The sequence below is a fragment of the Caretta caretta genome, chromosome 1, assembly GCF_965140235.1.
Source record: "Caretta caretta isolate rCarCar2 chromosome 1, rCarCar1.hap1, whole genome shotgun sequence".
Lineage (NCBI taxonomy): Eukaryota > Metazoa > Chordata > Testudines > Cheloniidae > Caretta > Caretta caretta.
The window spans coordinates 155,327,585-155,345,139 of record NC_134206.1 but is presented as its reverse complement, the minus strand read 5'-3'; positions in this window follow the sequence as shown (position 1 = coordinate 155,345,139).

The window sequence follows — 17,555 nt, the reverse complement described above, 5'->3', positions numbered from 1 at the left end:
TCTAACCTGTTCTTAAAAACCTCCAACAACCGAGATTCCACAGCCTCCCTTGGAAGTGAATTCCAGTGCTTAACTATCCTGATAGCCATGGGCAATGCATAGAAGAGGCTTGGGGAGGTTCTTAAAAATAAAAATTAAATTAAATTAAAAAGGTTGGCTATTCAGGGGGCAAATGCCGGATTCGGGTCACCTCCCTTTGGAGGCACACCAGCCCACCACCTCTGCGCCCTGGGAGTCGGAGCACCGGAAGCTCCCTAGAAATGCTGGGGGGCACCAGCGCCTGGACCGTGCTCCACCAGCTGCCCATGGTTATCAGGTCCCTCCTGAATCTTCTTTTCTCGTGACTAAACATGCCCAGCTTTTTTGACCTTTCCTCATAGAAAGGTTTCTAAACCTTTTCTCACTTTTGTTGCTCCCATCTTGACTCTCTCCGATTTCTCCACATCTTTCTTAAAGTGTGGCACTAAGAACTGGACCCAGTACTGCAGCTGAGGCCTCACCAGTGCCAGGCAGAGTGGGACAATTACCTCGTGTGTCTTACATATAACACGCCTATTTGTCCACTCCAGCCTGATATTTAGCCTTTTTCACAACCGCATCACATTGTTGACTCTCACTCAATTTGTGATCCACTCTAACCCTCAGATACTTTTCGGCAGTACTACCACCTAGCCGGTTATTCCCCATTGTGTAATTGTGCATTTGATTTTTTTTCTTCCAATCCTAAGTATAGTTCTTAGTATTTGTCTTTATTGTATTTCATTGTGTTGATTTCAGACTAATTCTCCAATTCATTCAGGTCATTTTGAATTCTGATCCTTTCCTCCAACAACCCTTCCTAGTTTGGTGTTATCTGAAAATTTTATAAGCAACTCTCCACTCTATTATCTAAGTCATTAATTAAAATATTGAATAGGACCCAGGACAGACCCAGTGGAACCCTATAGGTACTGAGACATCCTTGCATTACTGAAGCACAACGAAATGCAATACAATTTAAAAATTAAGTCTGTCATAAATATAAAGGGAAGGGTAAACCCCTTTGAAATCCCTCCTGGCCAGGGGAAAGCTCCTCTCACCTGTAAAGGGTTAAGAAGCTAAAGGTAACCTCGCTGGCACCTGACCAAAATGACCAATGAGGAGACAAGATACTTTCAAAAGCTGGGAGGAGGGAGAGAAACAAAGGGTCTTTGTGTCTGTCTATATGCTGGTCTTTACCGGGGATAGACCAGGAATGGAGTCTTAGAATTTTTAGTAAGTAATCTAGCTAGGTATGTGTTAGATTATGATTTCTTTAAATGGCTGAGAAAAGAATTGTGCTGAATAGAATAACTATTTCGGTCTGTGTATCTTTTTTGTAACTTAAGGTTTTGCCTAGAGGGGTTCTCTATGTTTTTGAATCTAATTACCCTGTAAGATATCTACCATCCTGATTTTACAGGGGGGATTTCTTTATTTCTATTTACTTCTATTTTTATTAAAAGTCTTCTTGTAAGAAAACTGAATGCTTTTTCATTGTTCTCAGATCCAAGGGTTTGGGTCTGTGGTCACCTATGCAAATTGGTGAGGCTTTTTATCCAACATTTCCCAGGAAAGGGGGGCTGCAAGTGTTGGGAGGATTGTTCATTGTTCTTAAGATCCAAGGGTCTGGGTCTGTAGTCACCTAGGCAAATTGGTGAGGCTTTTTACCAAACCTTGTCCAAGAAGTGGGGTGCAAGGTTTTGGGAAGTATTTTGGGGGGAAAGACGCGTCCAAACAGCTCTTCCCCAATAACCAGTATTAGTTTGGTGGTGGTAGTGGCCAATCCAAGGACAAAGGGTGGAATATTTTGTACCTTGGGGAAGTTTTGACCTAAACTGGTAAAGATAAGCTTAGGAGGTTTTTCATGCAGGTCCCCACATCTGTACCCTAGAGTTCAGAGTGGGGGAGGAACCTTGACAAAGTCTTAATTCTGAATTTCATACAAGTAGCTTAGGTTACAAAAATTCAGCCAAGCATTAGAATTCAGAACGTATTTTGAAATATCTGAAAAATATCTGAGTTAAAGTAGATAAAATACACTAGAATGTAGTCTCGTGTAAACCAAATAAATGCTACAATTAATCAGTTCAACCTTTAAAATGATGTAACAGCAAGAAATGGGCAAATCAACTGTTGAATTTGCTGAAACACTGTTTAAAGAGGTTGTATGAACAGCACTTATTTAAGGCTATGAAGGAGAAGAGCACTGAAACATTATATAGTTGCCTAGCATAGCCCTGTATTTACTAGCCCTGTATTTATCAGTGGTTGGAACTCTGAACCAATAGCGAATGCCAGAGGCCAGGTAGGATGGTAAACTGAATAAAGCTCTTTTGGGTTCCATGGTGATGGACAACCTTATAAAAATCCCAAGCAGCCAGAGGAGAAGCAGAAACTAAAAAATAAAACCCTGTCAACATTGTTTCTTACTACCCATCAGCATTTTCAAGGAAACCTAAGCACAGCTACCACCCCGCAGATAATGAGCAGCTTAGAGCTCTAGATCAAACCAAAGCCCCAGAGGCCCCAAAGCAGGATTTTTAAACTATGGGGGAGAGACATCTATCTCACCAGCAGGTCCCGATCCACTAGTCATGCTCTGAGCAAGCCTAAGACCTGATACCTGTCAGACTCTGCAGAAGGAAGGCTTGGTGCAGGCCACTAATAATGGTGGGGCAACATAGTACCCACACAAAAGATAGCCAAGGCAAGAAGGACACAGAGGGTGAGTGTGAGAGCGAGAATGAGCGTGAGAAAGAGACAGACAGACAGATGCCTTCAGTGGCTAGGCCATGGGCTATCTAAGTGACTAACCTGGCTTAGGTGCCTAATTCCAGGAGCAAGTTTGGGGGTGAGGATCCCAAGTGGAGGAAAGTGCCTATCTCTGATCCATCAGCTTGGTGCACTAGGTCAGCCTCTTAGGATATGTCTACACTGCACACTCGGTCTGGGTCTGTGGGACCCGTGCTTGGGGACTTGGTGTTTCCAAGCCCATGCTGGAAAGTCCACACTACATTATAAACCTGGGTTACAATTTCTGGACCCAGGATTTACAGCTGTGCTAACACATCCATACTGAACTATACAGACCTTCTGACTCGGATCTGTGGTTTACCTGCAACCACACTGCAAAATGTCAAGGTTTGAACCAGTGTCACAGTGGGACTTGGCCTAGCAGGGTCATAGGACCTTGGTGCTGAATGCTAGCAGACTGATTGGTGTGTGGACATAAGTGGGGCTTAGACTAAAATCTGAGTCAGAGCCCTGGCTTAATGTTCATTGTAGAAGTACCATTAGGTGCCTACACCTATCTCTTCTCCTTGACAATTCCTTGGCATTTCACTCTCGGATAGCTTAGGTAGCTTTTTTGCTTAGTTGACCAGCTTCTGAACATTTCTTAGACATTTAATTATCCTCACATATGCTGTAGGGACGCTAAGTAGCACAGAATCATAGAAATGAGAACTGGAAGGGACCTCAATAGGTCATCTTAGTCCAGGCTTATGCACTCATGGCAGGACTAAGTATTATCTAGGCTTGGAGCCACCTAACCCAGGGCTGAAAATTCCACTAGGCAGCAGGCCATCAAGGGGTGAGGCATTGTTCTTCTCAGTTGAGCAACACCTCAATCCCTTTAAAAATCTGACCCTGAGTTTCCAAAAAAAGAGCTGGGAAAATAATGGATTTTTTAGTCTATTGGCAATTTTGAAAAGGCGGGGGGGAGGGGAATAGTTTCAGCTCGAACAAAGCACTTTGCTTTGATTCTAATCATTTTTAAATGCTTGTGAATTGTTTTTTAAATTAAAGGAATTTTTAAATGAAAAGTCCTTTCAAACAAAAAAAATCAAAACATTTTGTTGAGAAAACAGCAAAAGGAAATGTTTTGATGGGGGTGGGGAAGATTTCCAGAACAAACCAATCAGTGAAATCTACGTGAATATGCTAAATGTGCTGGAGTTGCCGAATCTGCATTTTTCACCAAATAAAAAATGTTGGCTGAAAAATTTCACCCAACTCTACCCAAAACACCAGCTTAAGTCAGCTGGAACTATAGGAGCTTAGCACATCTGAAAATCAGGCCTATACCTGTCTCAGGTTGAGCACTCAAAAAATGAAAGCACACAAAATTAGTGGGCACTTTGGAAAATTCAAACCTTCAATGATCAGTTATTTTAAATATTATTTCTCATACTATACAGTTTTCATATTCCTTATACCAGAAGTAGGCAAACTACGGCCTGCGGGCTACATCTGGCCTGCGGGACCGTCCTGTCTGGCCCATGATCTCCCTTCCGGGGAGGCTAGCCCCCTGGCCCCTCCCCGCTGTCCCCCTTCCCCCATAGTCTCAGCTCACCGTGCCACCAGCACTCTGGGCAGTGGGGCTGCGAGCTCCTGCCAGGCAGTGCGGCATGGCTGGCTCCGGCCAGGCAGCATGGCTGCCAGTCCTGCTGCTCTGAGCGGCATGGTAAGGGGGCAGGGAGCTGAGAGGTTGGATAAGGGGCAGCGAATCCCGGGGGGAGTCAGGGGAAAGGGAGCAGGGGGCTGCTGGATAGGTGTGGGAGTCCTCGGGGGCCTGTCAGGGGGCAGGGGTGTGGATAGGGGTCGGGGCAGTCAGGGGACAGGGAGAAGGGGGGGTTGGATAGAGAGTGGGGTCCCACGGAGGGCGGTTAGGGGCAGGGGATCCTGGGATCTGGTGGTCAGGGGACAAGGAACAGGGGGGGTTGGATGGGTCGGGAGTTCTGAGGGGGGCAGTCAGGGGGCGGGAAGTGGGAGGGGTGGATAGGGGGTGGGGGCCAGGCTGTTTGGGGAGGCACAGCCTTCCCTACCCAGTCCTCCATACACTTTCGGAACCCCGAGGTGACCTTCAGGCCAAAAAGTTTGCCCACCCCTGCCTTATACGTATCACATGAATTGCTTGTTGAATTCATTAAAATAATAGATTATATAAATATATGCTAAAAGAAGTATAAACCAGAAACCTTAAAAAAATCCAGAACATGTTAGATTGATATTTCTCTTCCCAAAATTCCCTTCCCAAATAAACCCAGCCTTACGGCACAGGAATAAGTGTAGTATCTCTGCTTTATAAGTAATATGAGTGCCTTCTTCCTTAAAAGAAAAGGAGTACTTGAGGCACCTTCAAGACTAACAAATTTATTTGAGCATAAGCTTTCGTGAGCTACAGCTCACTTCATCGGAGCTTATGCTCAAATAAATTTGTTAGTCTCTCAGGTGCCACATGTCCTCCTTTTCTTTTTGCGAATACAGACTAACACGGCTGCTACTCTGAAACCTTCCTTAAAATAGCTTCTCTTAGCCTGAAGCTTGCTGCTAAAAAGTATGGGTTGACCTTGCACCATTGCTGATGCAATTGCATTTTAATTTCAACAGCAAAGTTGCTAGCACTAAAAACTGTTGGTATTGAAACATGGAATTAGAATGCAAATATAGAAAGGTCCAATTTATTCACAGAGAAAATAGAATTTCAGCCTTGTTCTGCTAGAATGTGTTTCTATAAATGGCTGTGAGAATCTCAGACTTTTTAATCATAAGCCAGTATTTAAATAGGCATTAATTTAAAGTATACACATTTTTGAAGATTAAAAGTCTCTCCTCCGTCTATGTAGCATAGAGAGTTTCCTAAAATAGCAGCAAAGAGAAGCTAGAGCAATCTTTAAGAAATCCCACGTAGCATATTAACACACAGGCATAAACTAAAGCAATAGCCGTTGTTTTGCCAAAGCACTTTGCTGAATCCAAAAAGAAGAAAAGCAGGAGAAGCACAGATTCATAAGTCATAAACACACTTGCCTCTCTCCTTTACCACTGAAGGAGAGGCTAATTTCTTTGCATTAAATGACTTCACACTTTGTTCCCCGAACAGAAAAGGGTTAAACTAATAAGACTATCTAACTGTTAACAACAAACCCCTGGAGAGTTCTACTAAAGAATGCCAGCTCAGCCTCTGAGGTGAGGAAAACACTAGCAGTGGAAGATAGACACAGAAGAAATTATGTAGGTGACACCATTAAAGAAGATTGCTCGTTAATCAGCTGCCTTGGGCAAATTATATCTTCTTCCATTCTTCACTTTGCTTCTCCTCCACATCCCTCACACTCATTTAAATTTTCAGTTCTACCTATTAATAAACAAGTAATATTATAAAAGCCTCAAATATTAGAAAATTAGTGGCCTGATCCTGATTAGCTTTACACATGTGTAAATCAGGAATAACACCACTGACAATGGGGGCGTCAGATTGGTGTAAAACTGCTGTGAGATCAGAATCAGGGCCCTGATCTGTTGTGTGGGATTTTTAAAAATAGTGCTTTTTCCCCCCCTCTCATTGTTTCATCTACAGTTTGAGTCCATATTACCTTCTGAGAACATTACAGTTATAGGCCTGGGCTGCACACAAACTTGTGCTAGTTTCACTTAGAGAGTTTTAAGCCAAACTAGTTAAAACAGTGCAAAATCCTGTGTAGACATTTTTAGTTTGGTTTGAGTGGTTCCTTTTGATTTAGCTTTATTCAGCTCCTTACTGATTTAAGCTAAGCTGCAATAAACCACATTTACACTGAAATAAGAGTGTCTACACAGGGATTTGCACCAGTTTAAATAAATTGGTTTTAAACTGATTTCAGTTGAACTGGTACAACTTTCTCATATGGACAAGCCACCTTCTCTTTACCCCATGCTCTCCAAAATCCTAGGGAATGCAGAGTTAAGTTTGCATTTCTCAGGCAAGTCTCCCAAACTATATCAGCTCTTCCTCTTAATTGACACACTGAAAAAATCCATCCATAACAATTTCATTTTACCAGTGACTACCAAACTTACAATGTCTTAATCTTACTTGGGCCTGATCCTGGCAAAGGTGCTGAGCACTTTTTGAGAAGAGCCTAGTTCCTTCTATCTTATTGATGGGAGCTGTGGGCTTTCAGAACCTCTCTAGAGGCACTCCGCAGCTTGCAGGCCCAGGCCCAAAGTCTCTGAAGGCCTGATTGTCACAGATTCTGAGGACTCACATCTCCCATTGATTTCACTTGGAAATTTTAGTGCTCAGCCCATCTGAAAATCAGGGCCTGAATGACCTGTAATGGAAGACAGGAATATATTTGTTTTCCTGGTTCTGTGTTTTCACTATTGAAGTGTCAGTGCTCATCTAGAGTTCCTCCCACAGCAGTTTTGTTTTCCCCTGTCTCTGTTTACCATCAGAACTGCACTTGCACTTGGAGTCTCAGCGTATTTTAATACATTTTTACTCTTCTCTTGTATAAATCCAAAGATTTGTTCCTGCGCTAATTCGCATTCTTTTTCAAACGCTTTCTTTTCAGTCTGCAACTGCTTGATGTCTTGATTCCGCTTTGTCACAGTAATCTCCAGCTTTCTTACACTATGGCCTCCAATTCCCTCATCACAGTATAGCATTTTGTGTATTCTTTCACTAGCTAGAGTGTACTCCAGATAATGGTGCCGATATACCTAGAGATTCAACGTTTCTCTTCCAATTCTGCATTCGGGGCACTGCAGTTCTGACATGCTGTCAGGTGCTCCAGTCATAAAGATTGTGTTCAGATTCAGTGTCCTTTTGACCTGTAGTCATTGCCTGACCAACCTGGGATTCTCACACCTTGACTGTACGATTGCCTTGCCCATACAATTTGGCCTTCCCATTCCCTGCCTGGGGTTTGAACATTCTCATCTGGAAGATGTTTCATGAACGGGCTTTTCTTGCCATATCTTTGACATTCCTTTCTTACTGCTGGATGGGCTCCTTGAGTCTTGGCCAGCTAGGATTAAAGGCTTGCATGGCTTTATCATACATAAAAGTTGTAATTTTTTTTCCATGTTTGGGCCTATGGCTGGCACTTTTATAGCTCCTTATTTGTCCAAGAGACTGTCCGGCGTATGCTTTGAATCACTAAGAGGTATTCTGCAAAGCTTGTTTGATCAGTGTTGTATCATTTGCTTATTGATCTTGCTATACAAGGGCCTGCTCCAAATGCCAAATAAAATCAGTGGACATTACATCAGACCCCAAGTCAGTAAACTCACATGTGCTATTCGGTAATATGTCATAAAACTTGCTCATTATCCCCTGGTTCACGTCTCCCTTGCCTGAAGACAAATGTTTAATATCAGATTCTTTTTTGGCAAAAACACAAATGGGATTGTCATCTCTGTTAGGGGATTTGTTGGGCAGTGAATCATAAATGCCTCCTCACCCGCATAATGGCTGGAGTGCAGTTTGTTGCTTTGGATTTCCAATTTCAATCGCATGCTGCTTAACCATTTCTGAAATTCAGTTAGAACATGTGCTGGAAAAATGAAGCCTCGGGTGCAGGCCAGCCTTTTGTTAATGAATTTGCTTCAGCGTACTCAGGGATATATATGAAGATGCAGCTAAACCCCACAAGGACTTGTGCTGAAAGCGACCAGCAGTGACGAAGGCGTGTGCTCACTAGAGTATATCAAGTTTAAAAATCTGCCTGAGAGGTTCTGGGGAGCTAGCAGAAATTAAAATGCTGGCATTTTACTTTAAGAATCATGATTTAAATAGACGATGTTATACTTAATAAAATATACTGCATAGCTTCTCTTAGTAAATCACCAAGAATTGGCAGACTACACAAGAGAGGTCGCGTAGGCCTGAGTTTGCTAGCAGAGTGAATTACCTCTCATTTCAGGGTCGAGGTTAGAGACAGGCAGCCTGTATTGCCATTTAGTTCTCATACCTAAGGGTTTTTTTAAATCATCTACCATTTAGAAACAATGGAACTGCTCAGACTCTAAAGACCTGCCATGTAGATTCCATTGCACTTAACATTTGATTCCCAGATAATGTGAATCAAGCCAAAAACTTGCAATTACATCTTTACCAACAATTTTCTAGATTTCCATGGGGAAAACATTCCTGAAGAAAAGCTGAAAGGAAAGCAGATAACTTTGTTTTTCTTTCAAGAGGTGCTGTCAGATTCCTCACTTTTAAGAGCTGAGAGACAGACAGACACCAATGCAGAGTCAAGTTATGTGTATCTTACTCAGAACATGTATGCAAGTCAAGAGTTTGAAATTAGCTAAACACGATGTAATAACATTAATCATCAGCCTGCTAAATCTTTGGACCGGTACAATAGCAAATGATATTTCAAGAATGGGGTCTTCACGCTTACCCTGCTGCTGTTAGTAAGTACTGAGCTATAGCTATGAAAATATACTGTGCTTAGAGAAAGTGCAGCAGATTGAAAGGGAAAGGCATTACCAAAGGCATTGTTTATTAACATTATTTCTTAATAACAATAGGGTTGATGAATGATGACCCAATTCTGCAGCCCTTAATAAGACAAAACTATACTCAAATAAATGGGAGTTTTGCCTGAGTAAAGACTGCCAGATCAGGCCCTGCACTCTGAATAGATGCTTCAGGTGTATTTTTGCTAAAGGGGTTAGCAGAAAATAATAAGAATGAGTATACATCTCCTGATCCTTTTCCAACCACTGCATGTCTCCTCATTGTCTTTCCCCTTTTCTGATCTTTTCATAGAATCATAGCACTGGAAGAGACCTCAATAGGTCATCTAGTCCAGTCCCCTGCACTCAAGGTAGGACTGCGTAATAACAAGACAATTCCTGACAGGTGTTTATCTAGCTTATTCTTAAAAATCTACAATGATGGATATGCCACAGCCTCCCTAGGCAATTCGTTCCAGTGTTTAACTACTCTGACAGTTAGCCCATTGTAGGAGCTGGTCAGAAATATTTTTTTCCTGTGAAAAATGTTGATGAAAAATTTTGTTTTGTGAAAAATGTTTCTACATTTTTCATGTTTTCATTAAAAAAAAAAAAAAAACTGACGGCCCCAAAACTGATTTTGTTTCCATTTTCAGCAGTCAAAAACAGACAACTTTCAACCAGCCGGGGAAAATGTTTTGGTTTTAATGACCATTTTCACCAGACCCACCAAAAAATTCTGTTTTCAGTTGCCAAAAGAATATGTGGTGTTTTGATGAGAAACCTAAAAAGTCCATCAAAAAACTAACATTTCCAGTGGAAATGGCCATTTTGTTGAAAAGCCATTTTTCATTCAAAAAATGTTTTGAATGAAAAATTTTGACCAGTTCTAGTCCATGACCAAACTTCAGCACAGATTGTAACTCAACTTTTGACAGTATGAGTGTGACCAGAATTGTTAGCACAGAAATTAGATGCAGCAGAGTATTCTATATACTCTTTTTACCATTTAAAATAAAAATAGTTCCTTTACACAGACTGTACAGGGTCTTATGTAGAAGGCTGGTCCAGTGGTTAGGGCCCTCACCTGGGCCACAGGAGACTTTGGCTGTAACTCTCATCCTTCTTCACCATATTTCTTTTGCCTTACTTATGCTGTTAGTTTCTTGGTCTCACTAGTTGAGTCATGTCTAATATGAGATTAAAAGAGGCCTGGGGCAGGGTCTATGTCTTTCTCCTTGTGCTGGGATTATCCCATTTTTGGAATGCCATACAATAACAACATATTTCAGCCTACATTTTTCAGGGGGTGATTTATATTTTTTAGTTTCAAGTTTCCTACACGTAGTTTATGGGAACCAAGACAGCCTCCAAATGCTTGACCTTTTTGAGATCATGCACCAGAGCACATGCTGTGGAAATGTAACATTAGTGCCTATGACCTAATATTCAGATACAGAATCTCATTGGGACAGTCTTAGTGAAAGCATGGTTAACTTGCTGCTTTTCTTTTCTCCCTCTTTTATACAGCATAGAACATTCTCTGTGTGATCTGTATCTTGCACATTGGCACTGTACTGTAACTTGACTAGCTACTCTAGCAACCCAAATATTTTTTAAATACTTAAATGTGCTGCTTAGTAAAGTGGCCTTGTGTCTAATAAGCTAAATACATTATAATTTCTTGCTCACCAATTATGAAAAATGGTGTTTGAAAGTAATACTATATTCCACACAGAGATGTTCTGTTTAAATTGAATTGTGTCATTTGCTGCTGATGCTGAAAAGTCAAAAACCTGCACAACAGCAGACTTCTTTCATAATCTCTTGAAGCTCTACTTCAGATACTCCTTGTCCAGCTTTCCTGCTTGAATTGCTATTTGCCTCACTGTAAAAGATTGGCTGATTTATTATCAAGGGTAAAATTATCTACCCAAAATCCTTGCTAATTGCCTTGCTTAATAAAAAAGTTGGAGAAAAAGACCAGCCTTATTTTCCCCCTTCTACCTGGCTATGTGATATCCCTCAGGCCTAAATTGATGCTAAAATAAATTAAATCACAAAAAGCTATATTAACATAATGTTAAGGGTTTGAGGTAAAGATACAAAAGTGAAGAAATTCAGAGGTGAATCTCTGGTTTCAGAGTAGCAGCCGTGTTAGTCTGTATTCGCAAAAAGAAAAGGAGTACTAGTGGCACCTTAGAGACTAACCAATTTATTTGAGCATAAGCTTTCGTGAGCTACAGCTCACTTCATCGGATGCATATAGCTCACGAAAGCTCATGCTCAAATAAACTAGTTAGTCTCTAAGGTGCCACTAGTACTCCTTTTCTTTTTAGAAGTGAATCTGAAAATCCATTCTGACAACGGATCCTTAATGCACCCTCTTGAGCACTGGGTCAGCATACTGTAAAGTTATATAACATCATCCTCTACAAATTTGAGACCTGTTCGGTACTTAGGCACAAGCGTTACATCCTAGGCCAATGTTTCAGTTTTAACTCTGAATGTTTTTCCTTCCTTTCTTCTTCTTTGGTTTAAGTGATATCCTCAGACCGTCATTCTACCGTATTTCATGTAGAATGAAACTTGCAACCAGCTTGTGCCCATTTTCTCAGGGGAGTTGTGCAACCCAGATAAAATGTGGAGATAAAATTAAGACAAATAGAGAGAAAGAAGTTAACACAACCAATTTACACAGGCTTTCCTCGAGGGAAAAAAAAATCATTATATGCAAAACCATCTGTCAAATACATGGTCCGTTCTCACTCAGCTGTTCACTTTACAATATATTAGGCTAGAGGCATTCTTTGGAAGCAAACCTTTTGTAGACAAGAGCTCTGTCTACAATACAGATAGAACTATATTAGGAGTAACCAGGTTTTGACACTGTTACAGCCAAGACAGTTCTGTGCCTCCACACAGCAGCATTATTCTTCACTCAGCCATGTTGATCTGTCCACAGCACCTGTGTATCACACCCATTTTTGTGCCACTGCAGTCTGGGAAATTCCGGGTAGCTTGCTCGTAGTGAGCACTATCCAACCTGTGCACTAAATGAGGCGGGTGTCCTCTGAAATAAATAATATGTGATCACGTAATTAAAGATTGTCTCCAAATGCATATGTGTGAGGAGGCCGAATTAAGTTTGCTCAGATAAACTTTATTCTGACATTTCCTAACTTTTGACTGTTTGACTTTGCAACCTTAATGTTCTTTTAACATAGTTGTTTGTGGGTAATTTCCGAGTTTTTTTTAAAAAAGCAAATTGAAAATTCAGGCGTTCCATCATGTGGAATCATATTGACACCCACATGAGTCATCAACAGGATTGTAATCTTTAGATCCACCGCTCAGACCTCTGCCACTTGAGCTAATGGAGTAACTGGTAGGTTGTCATCCTCTATGTGGACCAGCACTGGAAGGGGATGAGACTCACAATTTTCCATTGGACTTCACAGATATTTGCTGCCAGCAGAGCAATGGTGGGACCGGGGAATTCTGTGTTCTGTCCCAGGTTATGAGAGGAATGTACTTTTCTGCCTCCTGTCCCATCCAGCTTGTCATTGTCCCACTCCTTTCTCTTCCTGCTGCCATCCAGCTCCTCAGACCAGTCTCTCCTCCTTCCCCAGCTCCTTCTCCTAGTCTCAACCTCCTCCCCTGGCTGATCCCAATCTTCACCCCCTCACGCTTCTCATCTCAGTCCCCATCTCCCTGCCCAGTCAGTCCCACTCTGCCTCCAGGCTTCCCATCTGAGTCTCAGCCTTCCTACCACCCCATTCCCAATGTCAGGTTCCCTCCCCTCATCCCATTTTCCACTCCAAGCTGCCTCAGTCTCCTTGCCTAGGCAGTCCCAGGCTCTCCCACCTCAGGCTCCTCATCTGATTCCAGTATATCCTCTCCCCCACCCCACCCCCCAGGCACTACCTGTGCTCCCTATAACATGGGCGTCTACGCTGGTATTTCAAACCTACACTTTTTTCAATGTATATGAATTAAAATGAAGTTTAGCTCAGCAGCCTGTATCAAATTAAAAAGCTTTACAAGTGACAGAATTGGGTTTTTTCGCTTAAAATAAAAAGATGAAGAGAGAGAATGCTGCTGATTTTTTCTACAAAAAGTTGCCCAGGCTAGCACGGAACAGTTCAGAGCTTATTCCCGCAGGACTCCTAAAATGGTGTGACATTCATTTTCTTTGAATAAATAACATTTACTGTTATCTCAGCTTCATAGGGAGCCTGATCCTGCAAACCTTCCCACACCAATAGTCTCACTCAAGCCAAATAAGTAAGAACTATTCACATTTGTGATAATTCATTGCAGGGTTGGGTCTGCATTGTAATTTGTGATCCTAAAAGTGAGCTAGCAGCAGGTGTTGTGTGGACAAGAGGTAATTTTTAATCTAGGTGGAACAGGGGCATTTGAGAAGTATGGCTGTGCATGCCCAGTCACCAGCTTTCCAACTCACAGTATTACACCCATTACAATACACTAAGCACACTTAAGAAATTAATTTCAAGTCTAAAGATATTACCAAATGCAAGAAGCCTGGGAAACAAGCAGGGAGAACTGGAAGTCCTGGCACAGTCAAGGAATTATGATGTGATTGGAATAACAGAAACTTGGTGGGATAACTGGAATACTGTCATAGATGGATATAAACTGTTCAGGAAGGACAAGCAGGGCAGAAAAGATGGGGGAGTTGCACTGTATGTAAGAGAGCAGTATGACTGCTCAGAGCTCCGGTATGAAACTGCAGAAAAACCTAAGAGTCTCTGGATTAAGTTTAGAAGTGTGAGCAACAAGAGTGATGTCGTGGTGGGAGTCTGCTATAGACCACCGGACCAGAGGGACGAGGCTTTCTTCCGGCAACTAACGGAAGTTACTAGATCACAGGCCCTGGTTCTCATGGGAGACTTCAATCACCCTGATATCTGCTGGGAGAGCAATACAGCAGTGCACAGACAATCCAGGAAGTTTTTGGAAAGTGTAGGGGACAATTTCCTGGTGCAAGTGCTGGAGGAACCAACTAGGGGCAGAGCTCTTCTTGACCTGCTGCTCACAAACCGGGAAGAATTAGTAGGGGAAGCAAAAGTGGATGGGAACCTGGGAGGCAGTGACCATGAGATGGTCGAATTCAGGATCCTGACACAAGGAAGAAAGGAGAGCAGCAGAATACGGACCCTGGACTTCAGAAAAGCAGACTTTGACAACCTCAGGGAACTGATGGGCAGGATCCTCTGGGAGAATAACATGAGGGGGAAAGGAGTCCAGGAGAGCTGGCTGTATTTTAGAGAATCCTTATTGAGGTTACAGGGACAAACCATCCCGATGTGTAGAAAGAATAGTAAATATGGCAGGCGACCAGCTTGGCTTAACAGTGAAATCCTTGCTGATCTTAAACACAAAAAAGAAGCTTACAAAAAGTGGAAGATTGGACAAATGACCAGGGAGGAGTATAAAAATATTGCTCAGGCATGCAGGAGTGAAATCAGGAAAGCCAAATCACACTTGGAGTTGTAGCTAGCAAGAGATGTTAAGAGTAACACGAAGGGTTTCTTCAGATATGTTAGCAACAAGAAGAAAGTCAAGGAAAGTGTGGGCCCCTTACTGAATGAGGAGGCAACCTAGTGACAGAGGATGTGGAAAAAGCTAGTGTGCTCATTGCTTTTTTTGCCTGTCTTCACAAACAAGGTCAGCTCCCAGACTGCTGCACTGGGCAGCACAGCATGGGGAGGAGGTGACCAGCCCTCTGTGGAGAAAGAAGTGGTTCGGGACTATTTAGAAAAGCTGGACGAGCACAAGTCCATGGGGCCGGATGCGCTGCATCTGAGAGAGCTAAAGGAGTTGGCGGATGTGATTGCAGAGCCATTGGCCATTATCTTTGAAAACTCATAGCAATCGGGGGAGGTCCCGGACGACTGGAAAAAGGCTAATGTAGTGCCCATCTTTAAAAAAGGGAAGAAGGAGGATCCTGAGAACTACAGGCCAGTCAGCCTCACCTCAGTCCCTGGAAAAATCATGGAGCAGGTCCTCAAGGAATCAATTCTGAAGCACTTAGAGGAGAGGAAAGTGATCAGGAACAGTCAGCATGGATGCACCAAGGGCAAGTCATGCCTGACTAATCTAATTGCCTTCCATGATGAGATAACTGGCTCTGTGGATGAGGAAAAAGCAGTGGACGTGTTGTTCCTTGACTTTAGCAAAGCTTTTGACATGGTCTCCCACAGTATTCTTGCCAGCAAGTTAAAGAAGTATGGGCTGGATGAATGGACTATAAGGTGGATAGAAAGCTGGCTAGATTGTCGGGCTCAATGGGTAGTGATCAATGGCTCCATGTCTAGTTGGCAGCCGGTATCAAGTGGAGTGCCCCAAGGGTCGGTCCTCAGGCCGGTTTTGTTCAATATCTTCATTAATGATCTGGAGGATGGTGTGGATTGCACTCTCAGCAAGTTTGCAGATGACACTAAACTGGGAGGAGAGGTAGATACTCTGGCGGGTAGGGATAGCATACAGAAGGACCTAGACAAATTAGAGGATTGGGCCAAAAGAAATCTGATGAGGTTCAACAAGGACAAGCACAGAGTCCTGCGCTTAGGATGGAAGAATCCCATGCACTACTACAGAATAGGGACCGAGAGGCTAGGCAGCCATTCCGCAGAAAAGGACCTAGGGGTTAAAGTGGACGAGAAGCTGGATATGAGTCAGCACTGTGCCCTTGTTGCCAAGAAGGCCAATGGCATTTTGGGATGTATAAGTAGGGGCTTTGCCAGCAGAGGGACGTGATCGTTCCGCTCTATTCAACATTGGTGAGGCCTCATCTGGAGTACTGTGTCCAGTTTTGGGCCCCACACTACAAGAAAGATGTGGAAAAATTGGAAAACGTCCAGCGGCGGGCAACAAAAATTATTAGGGGACTGGAACACATGACTTATGGGGAGAGGCTGAGGGAACTGGGATTGTTTAGTTTGCAGAAGAGAAGAATGAGGGGGGATTTGATAGCTTCTTTCAACTACCTGAAAGGGGGTTCCAAAGAGGATGGCTCTAGACTGTTCTCAGTGGTAGCAGATAACAGAACAAGGAGTAATGTTCTCAAGTTGCAGTGGGGGAGGTTTAGGTTGGATATTAGGAAAAACTTTTTCACTAGGAGGGTGGTGAAGCACTGGAATGCGTTACCTAGGGAGGTGGTGGAATCTCCTTCCTTAGAAGTTTTTAAGGTCAAGCTTGACAAAGCCCTGGCTGGGATGATTTAGTTGGGGATCGGTCCTGCTTTGAGCAGGGGGTTGGACTAGATGGCCTCCTGAGGTCCCTTCCAACCCTGATATTCTATGATTCTACCAGCTCTAGACATACTCCTTATCTGAGGTGTAAGGATTATCTCTGAAACCTGGAACACCACTAAAACCAGAATAAGCCGGAAAATACCTACAACATTTTATGCACCTTCTAATAGTCATAACACTTCCAACCTAAAGGATTAAAGAGAAACAATCAAATATACTTCCCTGTAGTAAGCATTTAGCTGAATCAAAGGAGGGATGGGTCTTTTGCACAAAATAAGTTTCCTAAATTTGTTTGGCATCTAGATAGTTTTTGTTTGTTTGTTTGACAATAATCTGCCATATGGGATCTTCAGTTTTTCAGCTGCAATTTAATGTATTCTAAGAAGCATGAATCAGAAAGACTGCTTTGTTGTCAAAACTAAAAGCCCATCAGGTGTTTCACAATATGTTGATTCCCCACAAATACTGTGTCTGTGGTTTTTTGGGGGAGGGTGTCAAGAGAGATGAATTACTTTTAAACCTCTTGTACATCTGTGATTGCACAGCATTGCTCCATCACACCATGACAAAAAACTGTTTGGGTAAGCAGACTTCCTTACACGGTATCTGTTTTCCAAGGAGCTATCCAAACTACCAAGCTTCTACTGTTTTATCAGAAATCTTACATTAAAATCACACATCATTACCTCCCAATAAGTGAGTTTTCTCTGATTCAGGAAAGCCCATAAGTCCATGATTAAGTCCCATTGATTGCAATTGGTGTTAAGCATGTGTTTAACCTTAAGTATGTGCTCATGTGTTTTCCTCAATAGGGATGCTTCCCTGCATCAGAGCATTAAAACCTGTAATTGCTTCGAGTCATTTTATTTTCTTAGCACACCCTTAAAAACATTGCCTAGTTTCTAAAAGGGTTCAATAGGGTATTGCATAGAAACTAATGCTCATCAACCATCTGCATCTTGCAAAAATCAGTTTTTCAGCTTCTGCCCAGCGTTGTGCTGATCTACTAAAGCCAGA